The sequence below is a fragment of the Telmatherina bonti genome (genome assembly GCF_933228915.1).
Source record: "Telmatherina bonti genome assembly, chromosome: 3".
Classification (NCBI taxonomy): Eukaryota; Metazoa; Chordata; class Actinopteri; order Atheriniformes; family Telmatherinidae; genus Telmatherina; species Telmatherina bonti.
In genome coordinates, this window is record NC_136621.1 from 38,492,642 (window position 1) to 38,505,460 (window position 12,819).

Genomic DNA, 12,819 nt, shown 5'->3' on the forward strand with positions numbered 1-12,819 from the left:
CATGTCCAAATGGCTTTGACCTTTTAAAAGTGGGGGTTTGTTTAACCCATAAGAACAAATGTGGTGCATACACTTTGGGCATCACTTCATGATGCAAACTTTGCTCAAAACCTAGTGGAACACAGTCTGATTATTGTCTTCTGGCCCTCAATGGAGACCAGAAAGCAGACGATTACATGATAGATATTACATAACATAGTAATTAATGGTAATAATTTTATTTTACACTAAAACCGATGTACCAGAACGCAATCACTATTTTTATTTGATTTCATCATTCTCAGTCAAATGTTTCTATAAAGATAGGGATTAAACCAAGCGGCAACATACAGTAGTTGAAAGTGAAGCCTATGCGGAAGTGCCAAAAATTGCATTCCTCCTCGCTCCACTAGGGGCTCCAAAACAGAGCGAATCCCCATAGACTCCCATGATAAAAAGATGATAAAGCCAAGGCATGTGATGTTTCTCAAGATTTTTTTTTATACCATATTGCTGAAAATCCCCTTCACACCCTGATTGTAACCAATTAATTAGATGCTCAAACATGAAAATAAATAAAAAATTGTCATCTGTGGAACAGACTGGGCTGAGAAAACACCTTCCAATCATTTTAACCAGCTGTTCGAAACGAATGGATGGTGACTTGAAGCACTTGCAAAGGCAACAAGAGGAGAGCCAGTGGTTGGCTAGCTTCATTAGCTAGCATACTACATCAAATATGATGCACAGTCAAACGTATGGGACATTGTGGCAGAAAAAGTGCCAGTATCGTGCCCCTGGAACAAGCATTGTGTATTTCTGTTCTTTTGAGGTGTTGCTTCAAGGGTGAGTCTAAAGGAAGTGGTTTGGAGTTTTGAATTGTGTCGTTTCTAAATTAAGCTTGCTTGAACCTTTTTTCCAGGATCTCCTACCTTGCCTTTCAGGTTTATAAATCCCTTCAGTTAGTTAGGGTTCTTCTGCATCAAGCTCTGCGACGGTGTTTCCTCATGGGGTGATAAAATTTGAGGCTTTTTTCAGCCCCGCCTCATTCTCCAGGCTGCAGTCAAGACCCTATCCTTTTTTCTGGCTTTATTCATGAGATTGCAGTTGCTAACGTTTTTAATTCTGCTTTGCGCTACTCTTTTTTTCTTTTTTTTTTAAACTGTTCTTTCAGTTTTCTAATGAACGTTTATCAACATTTCCACTGGGCTCCCACAGTCATATGGTTAAGATTTTATAGAATACACAGTTTTTATTGGTCAAGGATGTCATGATGCCATCCTTCATTATAAAAAATACTTAAACATTGTAATCCTACAAATTCTTAATGTGAATTGTGAAACTGCTTTGTGTTTTTGACGTGTAAAGAAATGTATCACATTTTCTGATGAAACAGGTTGCAAATTAAAGTGATTATTCCCTTTTTTCTGAATTACGTCTGCATCCTACTTCCTTCCCATGTCCTCTCCATCTGCATACTGACATGGAGGATCTGCAACAGTAAATACCCTCTGCAACTACTATGTGTTGAGTTGTGGTGCCTTCTAAAACCCTCCAACATGGATTGAACATTGATGCTGAATCGTCGAGGTGGTGTAACACCCTCAGTGGTTTGATGTGGACACATAGTTATGAATTCCGTATGATTGTCTCCAAGATTTCATGAGACTGACATCACTTTCATAGCCTTAGATAATTAAATAACACAATTTAAAGATATTTCAAAGTATTGCTGAGCTGATCCATGTAACATCATTCTGCATCTGGGAATGCTGTTTCTGCAAATGTTGACTTGCAACCATGAAAGTCTCTGGTTATGTCAGATCTGATTCCAGCAAGGAATAGAAAACTCTGTTCAGAACCTGGCTGCTGGATTCAGCTATGAGCTTCCTGACAGAGTGAAAGTGGATAGAGTTGAGTTGTGAGAATGGTTTACCTGCAGTAGACAGAAGGCAGCGTCCTATGTTGGACAATCAGGTAATATTTCTAACAGCTATGGGACGAAAACAAAAAAAAAAGGCCAAATATTTCTCCATTTAATGCAAATCAATGTCATATTAGTTTCAGCAAATGGTGTTATGTGAATCTTTACATCACATGTTATGACCCCATGCCTGGGCCTTTTGTTTTATTTGGAAAAACCATGGCTGACTACATCAGAATGCAACCGACTGTGCCATCACTCATCCACGATTGGCGGGTCCCTCAGCACTCGCCCAACTGTGCCATCAACCTCATCATCCATCTCAGGTTCCTCAGAAACATACTGAGACATGGGCTGTGTCTCAATTCGTTAGTGCGTAGTGCACACTACAGAGAAAAGTGCGTAGTGCGCACTACGGTGGGTAAGTGCTGTCCCAAATGGAACATGGACGTGGAACATGAACCGGTAGTGACAAACTCACATTTGACCACAATTATTCTGCCGCAAAAAGTAAAACAAAGCATTAAATTAGGAGAATGAATTTGCTTCTCTCATGAAACTCCATCGCATTAAAGGTGACGAAGGATCCTCCTCTGATTGGCTGAACATGAGTTGGTACGTATATGTATTTATTTCTAACATGTATGACCCGCCTGTATACGTGCCCAGAGTGCGTACCTGTTGCCAGTCTCGCTTCATTGTTGGCTCATCGTTTCAGAGACGGTTCGTCCCACTAAATTCTTTTTAGGAAGTTGTAAAAAATAAATGAACAAATCCAGCAAACATAACTTTATGTATCATATCATCATATATTATGGCCTACACTAGAGTGATCTATCTCAGTTGTTAACAATACAAAGCAACATCAGACTGTCATGTGTCTCTGCATGTCTCCCTCATGTTTAGTAGTATAATAAAGTGCAAATCAAAACACTAATAAAACAGCTTTTAAATATGCAAAGATATTTTCAGTGGAAAAAATGTCCTTTACATGAAACACGTGTTTTAACTGGTGTTTACTCTGATGCTGTGCACATCTAGCAACAGGAAACGGATTATAAATGATAATGTAGGGAATGTAATGCTGTAAAGAAGATGCTCAGACACAGAGATGTTATAGAAACAGTTTATTGAATCCTTTATTGAATCTCCTCCTGCTTGTAGCGGTCCATCTTCCTCATGACGCTCCTCAGGCAGCCTGTCTGAATCCACCTGCAAGCTCGCTTCACCTGCTGCCTGTCAGAAGCCAGGTGTGTGTGGAGAGGTCTTTCAGGATCCTAGAGACCAGGTGGAGGTCTGTCTTTCAGGATCCCAGAGACCAGGTGGAGGTCCGTCTTTCAGGATCCCAGAGACCAGGTGGAGGTCCGTCTTTCAGGATCCTAGAGACCAGGTGGAGGTCCGTCTTTCAGGATCCTAGAGACCAGGTGGAGGTCCATCTTTCAGGATCCTAGAGACCAGGTGGAGGTCTGTCTTTCAGGATCCTAGAGACCAGGTGGAGGTCCGTCTTTCAGGATCCCAGAGACCAGGTGGAGGTCCGTCTTTCAGGATCCTAGAGACCAGGTGGAGGTCCGTCTTTCAGGATCCCAGAGACCAGGTGGAGGTCCGTCTTTCAGGATCCTAGAGACCAGGTGGAGGTCCGTCTTTCAGGATCCTAGAGACCAGGTGGAGGTCCGTCTTTCAGGATCCTAGAGACCAGGTGGAGGTCCGTCTTTCAGGATCCTAGAGACCAGGTGGAGGTCCGTCTTTCAGGATCCTAGAGACCAGGTGGAGGTCCGTCTTTCAGGATCCTAGAGACCAGGTGGAGGTCCGTCTTTCAGGATCCTAGAGACCAGGTGGAGGTCTGTCTTTCAGGATCCTAGAGACCAGGTGGAGGTCCGTCTTTCAGGATCCCAGAGACCAGGTGGAGGTCCGTCTTTCAGGATCCTAGAGACCAGGTGGAGGTCCGTCTTTCAGGATCCCAGAGACCAGGTGGAGGTCCGTCTTTCAGGATCCCAGAGACCAGGTGGAGGTCCGTCTTTCAGGATCCTAGAGACCAGGTGGAGGTCCGTCTTTCAGGATCCCAGAGACCAGGTGGAGGTCCGTCTTTCAAAATCCTAGAGACCAGGTGGAGGTCCGTCTTTCAGGATCCCAGAGACCAGGTGGAGGTCCGTCTTTCAGGATCCCAGAGACCAGGTGGAGGTCCGTCTTTCAGGATCCCAGAGACCAGGTGGAGGTCCGTCTTTCAGGATCCCAGAGACCAGGTGGAGGTCTGTCTTTCAGGATCCTAGAGACCAGGTGGAGGTCCGTCTTTCAGGATCCCAGAGACCAGGTGGAGGTCCGTCTTTCAGGATCCTAGAGACCAGGTGGAGGTCCGTCTTTCAAGATCCTAGAGACCAGGTGGAGGTCCGTCTTTCAGGATCCCAGAGACCAGGTGGAGGTCCGTCTTTCAAGATCCCAGAGACCAGGTGGAGGTCCGTCTTTCAGGATCCCAGAGACCAGGTGGAGGTCCGTCTTTCAGGATCCCAGAGACCAGGTGGAGGTCCGTCTTTCAGGATCCTAGAGACCAGGTGGAGGTCCGTCTTTCAGGATCCCAGAGACCAGGTGGAGGTCCGTCTTTCAAGATCCTAGAGACCAGGTGGAGGTCCGTCTTTCAGGATCCCAGAGACCAGGTGGAGGTCCGTCTTTCAGGATCCCAGAGACCAGGTGGAGGTCCGTCTTTCAGGATCCCAGAGACCAGGTGGAGGTCTGTCTTTCAGGATCCCAGAGACCAGGTGGAGGTCCGTCTTTCAGGATCCCAGAGACCAGGTGGAGGTCCGTCTTTCAGGATCCTAGAGACCAGGTGGAGGTCCGTCTTTCAGGATCCTAGAGACCAGGTGGAGGTCTGTCTTTCAGGATCCCAGAGACCAGGTGGAGGTCTGTCTTTCAGGATCCCAGAGACCAGGTGGAGGTCTGTCTTTCAGGATCCCAGAGACCAGGTGGAGGTCTGTCTTTCAGGATCCTAGAGACCAGGTGGAGGTCCGTCTTTCAGGATCCCAGAGACCAGGTGGAGGTCCGTCTTTCAGGACCCCAGAGACCAGGTGGAGGTCCGTCTTTCAGGATCCCAGAGACCAGGTGGAGGTCCGTCTTTCAGGATCCCAGAGACCAGGTGGAGGTCCGTCTTTCAGGATCCTAGAGACCAGGTGGAGGTCCGTCTTTCAGGATCCTAGAGACCAGGTGGAGGTCCGTCTTTCAGGATCCTAGAGACCAGGTGGAGGTCCGTCTTTCAGGATCCTAGAGACCAGGTGGAGGTCCGTCTTTCAGGATCCTAGAGACCAGGTGGAGGTCCGTCTTTCAGGATCCTAGAGACCAGGTGGAGGTCCATCTTTCAGGATCCTAGAGACCAGGTGGAGGTCTGTCTTTCAGGATCCTAGAGACCAGGTGGAGGTCCGTCTTTCAGGATCCCAGAGACCAGGTGGAGGTCCGTCTTTCAGGATCCTAGAGACCAGGTGGAGGTCCGTCTTTCAGGATCCCAGAGACCAGGTGGAGGTCCGTCTTTCAGGATCCCAGAGACCAGGTGGAGGTCCGTCTTTCAGGATCCTAGAGACCAGGTGGAGGTCCGTCTTTCAGGATCCCAGAGACCAGGTGGAGGTCCGTCTTTCAAAATCCTAGAGACCAGGTGGAGGTCCGTCTTTCAGGATCCCAGAAACCAGGTGGAGGTCCGTCTTTCAGGATCCCAGAGACCAGGTGGAGGTCCGTCTTTCAGGATCCCAGAGACCAGGTGGAGGTCTGTCTTTCAGGATCCTAGAGACCAGGTGGAGGTCCGTCTTTCAGGATCCCAGAGACCAGGTGGAGGTCCGTCTTTCAGGATCCTAGAGACCAGGTGGAGGTCCGTCTTTCAAGATCCTAGAGACCAGGTGGAGGTCCGTCTTTCAGGATCCCAGAGACCAGGTGGAGGTCCGTCTTTCAAGATCCCAGAGACCAGGTGGAGGTCCGTCTTTCAGGATCCCAGAGACCAGGTGGAGGTCCGTCTTTCAGGATCCCAGAGACCAGGTGGAGGTCCGTCTTTCAGGATCCTAGAGACCAGGTGGAGGTCCGTCTTTCAGGATCCCAGAGACCAGGTGGAGGTCCGTCTTTCAAGATCCTAGAGACCAGGTGGAGGTCCGTCTTTCAGGATCCCAGAGACCAGGTGGAGGTCCGTCTTTCAGGATCCCAGAGACCAGGTGGAGGTCCGTCTTTCAGGATCCCAGAGACCAGGTGGAGGTCTGTCTTTCAGGATCCCAGAGACCAGGTGGAGGTCCGTCTTTCAGGATCCCAGAGACCAGGTGGAGGTCCGTCTTTCAGGATCCTAGAGACCAGGTGGAGGTCCGTCTTTCAGGATCCTAGAGACCAGGTGGAGGTCTGTCTTTCAGGATCCCAGAGACCAGGTGGAGGTCTGTCTTTCAGGATCCCAGAGACCAGGTGGAGGTCTGTCTTTCAGGATCCCAGAGACCAGGTGGAGGTCTGTCTTTCAGGATCCTAGAGACCAGGTGGAGGTCCGTCTTTCAGGATCCCAGAGACCAGGTGGAGGTCCGTCTTTCAGGACCCCAGAGACCAGGTGGAGGTCCGTCTTTCAGGATCCCAGAGACCAGGTGGAGGTCCGTCTTTCAGGATCCCAGAGACCAGGTGGAGGTCCGTCTTTCAGGATCCCAGAGACCAGGTGGAGGTCCGTCTTTCAGGATCCTAGAGACCAGGTGGAGGTCCGTCTTTCAGGATCCTAGAGACCAGGTGGAGGTCCGTCTTTCAGGATCCTAGAGACCAGGTGGAGGTCCGTCTTTCAGGATCCTAGAGACCAGGTGGAGGTCTGTCTTTCAGGATCCCAGAGACCAGGTGGAGGTCTGTCTTTCAGGATCCCAGAGACCAGGTGGAGGTCTGTCTTTCAGGATCCCAGAGACCAGGTGGAGGTCTGTCTTTCAGGATCCTAGAGACCAGGTGGAGGTCCGTCTTTCAGGATCCCAGAGACCAGGTGGAGGTCCGTCTTTCAGGACCCCAGAGACCAGGTGGAGGTCCGTCTTTCAGGATCCCAGAGACCAGGTGGAGGTCCGTCTTTCAGGATCCCAGAGACCAGGTGGAGGTCCGTCTTTCAGGATCCCAGAGACCAGGTGGAGGTCCGTCTTTCAGGATCCCAGAGACCAGGTGGAGGTCCGTCTTTCAGGATCCCAGAGACCAGGTGGAGGTCCGTCTTTCAGGATCCCAGAGACCAGGTGGAGGTCCGTCTTTCAGGATCCCAGAGACCAGGTGGAGGTCCGTCTTTCAGGATCCCAGAGACCAGGTGGAGGTCCGTCTTTCAGGATCCCAGAGACCAGGTGGAGGTCCGTCTTTCAGGATCCCAGAGACCAGGTGGAGGTCCGTCTTTCAGGATCCCAGAGACCAGGTGGAGGTCCGTCTTTCAGGATCCTAGAGACCAGGTGGAGGTCTGTCTTTCAGGATCCTAGAGACCAGGTGGAGGTCTGTCTTCCTAAAGGCTCTGGATGGAGGTGAAGTACGTCCACCGTCCTCCACAACATCTGCGTGAGCAGCGGTGACCTTCTGGAGCCAGATGATGATGATGATGATGATGATGATGATGATGAAGATGTCAGGAGGGCAGCTGGGAAACAACCAGAAGGAGAACCAGCAGCATCTCCAGGAACCGTCTGTGAGGCTGATGAGAGGCAGAGGATGGTAATGATGTTACTCCCCAGATCATGATTGCATTTATATCTAAACAATAAATAATTTGGCGAATGGGAAACAAATTGTGTGTCTCTATATAATAAAGATCTACAATGAACTTCCCTTTAACATTTTTACAAATATAATTAAATATTTGTAATGATTAATTTATTACCATACACAAAACACACAAAACATTCAGTAAATATTACATGACACCAACTACAACGTAAACCACACACACACACACACACACACACACACGATTTTCAATCAGGGACAGACGAGGTGGAGCCATGCAGAAGAAAGTTACACACCTCACACTTTGCACTCTAATAATCAAACCAACTAAATGCACTACTATGTTTATTTTATATCTATATTTTCTCGTTCAGTCTCAGCAGTTCAGATCTGATGATACGATGCAGATTTATGGCATCAGTGGTTACCATAGTAACGGACCACTCTCTAAAAACTGGCGCTATATCGGTATTAATAGTTTACGTTATAAACACCACAATGCTTCATCTGGACGTTCAACAAGGATGAATGAACATACAGAACCTGTAACATTCATCATTTATACCACATATAACCTGTATACGTCCACTACAGCGGATAAAAACTGCTAACAGTGTGCTAACCTACGGTGCTACCTACCGAGTCTGACAAATGGTCAGATCCATAACTGTCGTCAGGGATAGATTAGCAGGCTGCAGTATACATCACCATCATAACGGGATAATTTAATACTTACATTTATACAAATGAATCCCCGCCTGGATCAGCGTTGTGTCCATCGTTCCACACTGCATTTATGGGCGGGTTTAGGGCAGCATCCGGGTACTTTCAGTGCACTGAGGTTTTTGCACAAAAGTCAGTGTAAACGCACTACGCACTGAAACATAGTGCGCGAAGTAGTGTTAGTGCACTGATTGAGACACAGCCACAAACTCAGTGTAGTGCCTGGCAAAATGTTCAGGTGACAGATTAGCAAGTAACTATACAGCAGATGCACCAGGAGCTTTGGGGGCTTGTCCAGGATCTTTGATGCCCTTGTGATCTGTAAAGATAAGTATTGATTGGAATTGTTTGTTAGCCTTTATAGCTGTCAATAGAAGTTTGGGCACTGATCATTGCACAGTTTGATTTTGAGCTGCTTCTGAGCTGATCTCCTCTTGATCAGTTGAACCGATGCCACAAAGATGACTTGGCTCAGATTGCAGACCACTTCTCCATCTCTCATCCTAAGTGTAACACAGGGGTGGCTGGGGCGTGTTAAAAAAAAAAAAAAAAAAAAAAAAGAAAGAAAATAAAAACAGGTAAAAAAAAAGAAGGGTACTTCCGGCCACCTTGGTTCTTTTAAAAATCAGGGGGAGCAGAGTCAACCACACTAAAATCTCAATAAAAATGGTTTAATAAAAAGATAATATAATAAAAAGGTTAAAAAGTTAAAATATCAAACCCCAGTCTTCTAAAATGTCTCTAAAATGTCATTTAAAACGTCCACTGTGCAGCTTGGGGTGACCCTCCTCTCTGCAGCGATGGATCCTTCTCAGCCTTCCTTTGGCGACGTCACGTCCAGGACCTGCAGAGAGGAGCATACGCAGCAGTCTACATGCTTAGGAAGGTGACCCTCCTGCCTGGCCCTGCAGCCAGCCTCTCCCTCTGGACCCTAAACTAAGCCATTTTTACTCACGCTTGGTCCTGGGCCAGGAGTATGCGTAGGCCCAGGACTGAGTAGCTGCTCATTTGGACTCATTTGCCTGAGGAAGAAGCTCCTGGTGCATCTGCTGTATCATCACCTGCTGATCTACTGCCTGAACGTGCGGCCAGCCACAAGTGTTGGGCGTATGCTGAGGTACCAGCCAATCACAGATGAGTGATAGCACAGTCAGTTGAGTTCTGATAGAGTAAGTCCTGGTTTTTCCAAATCAAACAAAAGCCAAGGCCTGGGGCATAATGATATAACCATATTAAATCAAAGAGTTGTTTACTTTGCTATTTCATTTTCTTAATCACATGACGTCCGCACTGTTGTGGACCCAGACAGTGTGACTGTTTGCATTAGTGTAGCAGAAATGTGCTTTTTATGTGGTTTTATGTGCTGTCTTGTTATGCAACACAACAACAAAAGCATGGACGAGTGTTTCTGCATCTCTCTGTGATGAGCTCTTCCCAATTTAGCAATGTTACGTATTTGGAAAAAGGCGGTTATAGGAACGTGTTCTATATGTGATCCAGAGTCAGTAGTAACATCAGTTGTTTGGCTAATAGTCAAGCAAACATCACTTTCTTTACCTTAGCTCTGGCTCAAGGACACCTTAACATGAGGTCTACTAACCTTCCAGTTGGCAGATCTATCTTCTGAAGTTCTTCTAAAATCTTTTTATTTTTCATCCCACTTTGATGCTGAGTCATTTTTCTCCCTAATTAGTTTTTTAAGTTCATGTCCACAGAGTCTGTGGGTCATAAATCACCCAGCGACCATGTCTGACCCTGTCACAGAGCTCAACATGGAAATTAGATTTCTCCCAATAAAATTTAAATGTGCTTTGTAAACCTAAAAGCTACATTGTGGCGTGGAGTTTGCATGTTCTCCCAGTGTGTGTGTTCCTTTGGAGTTGGGTTAATTGCTGTAGTTAATTGGTCCCCTCTCATGTAATTCGCTTTGGAAAAAAGGTTCTGGCAGATGACTAGAAAGGTAACAACTGTGCAAGTAATATTTAAGATAACTAGTAATATTCTGTCTGGCTTGTCTAAACTCTCCAGTTTTCATGTTTGAACAGAAAAATGATTGCAACTGGAAGGTGTGTTACGTCCTCTCTGGAAATAAAGAACAGTTCCTTCCGGGGACGATAAGAAGGTTGAAGTGGCTGGAAGCAGAGGGGAGTAGGAGGGCAAAGAGGTGGGGTGGGGGTGGGGGGTTTATCTTCACTATGAGTCATCCTTGAGAGGAAGCACCATGAGCTCCCACAAGGACAAGGCTCAGTTATAAAGGGCAGAACTGTCAATCAAACGCAGCACTCCTGCACACCGTGTATGCAAGAACATCTTCAATTATATTTCTGTAAGTAATAAATATACACAGCAGGTTAAACAGCGAGAAGGTTCCTGGTTCGGACCTCAGCCGGAGCCTTTGTGAGCAGCTTCCATGTTCTATCCAGCTTCCTCCCACAGCTAAAAGAAATGCATTGATGGTTGTCTTTCCTGTTGGTGACCTGAAAACCAGTCCAGGGTTTATCCTGCCACCTGTCTGGTAGCATGCTGAAGTTCCACACTTAAAGAAGCAGGTAAAGGGAATCTAGATTGTACATTTGATCAAAATCAAATGAAGGTTTTCTTCGGGTTTTTACCTTTGTTTATTGATCATGTGTTTTGTTACTGTGGTTTTTCTTGTATTTGTCTGCGTAACATGCTTTGGTGGCTTTGACAGTGACATAAACTTAACATTCTTCATACAAGACTATAATCATCACCAGACTTTTAGTTTTGTGCTGTTTTCAGCTGCGAGCATCTGCTTGTCAAGGAGCAGTCTTGATTAAATCTTTGATAAATCTTTGCACCAATTTGCGTTCCCAAATGACTCCTTTGGACATGTTAAGATTTTTATTAGATTCTGCATTTGAATCTTTCCCGCAATACACAAAGTCATAAACAAGCAAGTGCAAATGCAGCGGCGTGCAGAGTGGAAACTCTCAGAGGAGGCATCGAGATGGTTTACGTCTGGTTTTCCAGGCTGGAAATTACATTTTCAACAAGTGATTTTGTCTCAAAGCACGTACTCCTGTTTTGTTTTTAATTCCTTTTGGAGACATTTTACTTTTAGTTTTCTACCTTGATTGATAATGTTCCACTTCCCCAAACACGCCTGACTGAGAATAACCAGCAGGTTTTACCACGTTCTGACCAGATTAACCCACAGGAAGGTGTTCTATTATTTAATTATCTCTGCATGTCCTGATAGTTATCCTTTCTTGCTGTTGTTATTATTATTATTATCAATAATAATAATAATAATAATAATAATAATAATAATAATAATAATAATAATAATATTACTTCAAAGCATTTTAAATCATACAGAGATTACTTGATCTGGGGAAAAGTTTTTTTTTTTTTTATATTTATTAGGACATTTCAGTTTGCTCAAGATCCCTTTTTCGTCTAAACAAAGAGTCTTATATTAATTTTTATGGATTTGTAATTTTCCTTGTCTAATATTTGTATGTCAAATTAAAACAATGAGATTTTGCAGTGACGGCTTATTAACTGGGTTATTAAGTCACTAATTTCTGCAAGTTTAAAGTAAAGAAAAACTGAAGTGTTTCCTTAAAGCAGCTATGTTTGAGGCATATTAATGTCAATATCAATAATAATTAAAACCGCAAGCGGTGATATAGGCCCTCGCACCATGGCGCCGCTCGGCATAATGCCACCGCCTCCCCTGGCAACATCCTTCCCATGCCTCTCTCAACCTAAAGTGCAGCCAGACTGCACTTCAGGCCATTTAGGCCTTATGAAGGGTCACTTCCTGTCACCAAGGGGCGGGGCTAACTTATCATCTAATTATTGACATGCAGAAATGTAAAGGATATGACTGGCATCATCTGTAGCAAATTTGGTGCAGGTTGGTTGTTTTTTGTGGGAGTTATGTCAGTTTTCCTTTTCATTGCATCACAGCTGCTTTGCTGCCCCGCCTCTCCAAAATGATATCCCCTATTAAAAGAAATAGCACAACTTTTAATCACACATGCCTCTTGAGCATCCTGACTCATTTGGGTTAAAGTTGGACAAAATTCTTAGAAGGAACTTCTCAAAATGCATGACAAAGAAAATGACAGAAATTGCCCCAAAAATGACACCTTTTTTCAAAATGGCCGACTTCCTGTTTTATTTAGCCCATATGTCCAAGAGACTTTTTTCAAGGTACTGGAAGGTTCTACAACTGTGCCGAATAGTATCAATGTCAGTCAATGCAGTGGGCGGGGCTGATTGATTGAAATATTGTAGGGGGCGCTATGGAGCCGTTTACGATTTTCTCCACTATATTGTAATTTTACTCTATTAAGGACATAACTGTCATGACTCATGACAAGTATGGTGAAGATCAACAATTTCATGGCTTTGTTACAGGTACTTCCTGGTTCATGATATCAGACACTTGTTGTTGCCAAGGGGTGGGGCTAATTCATAGTCCCATTATTGCATTGTATATTTTGTTCATCATGGGACTGGCATCAAATGTGGCGATTCCTGTGCTGATA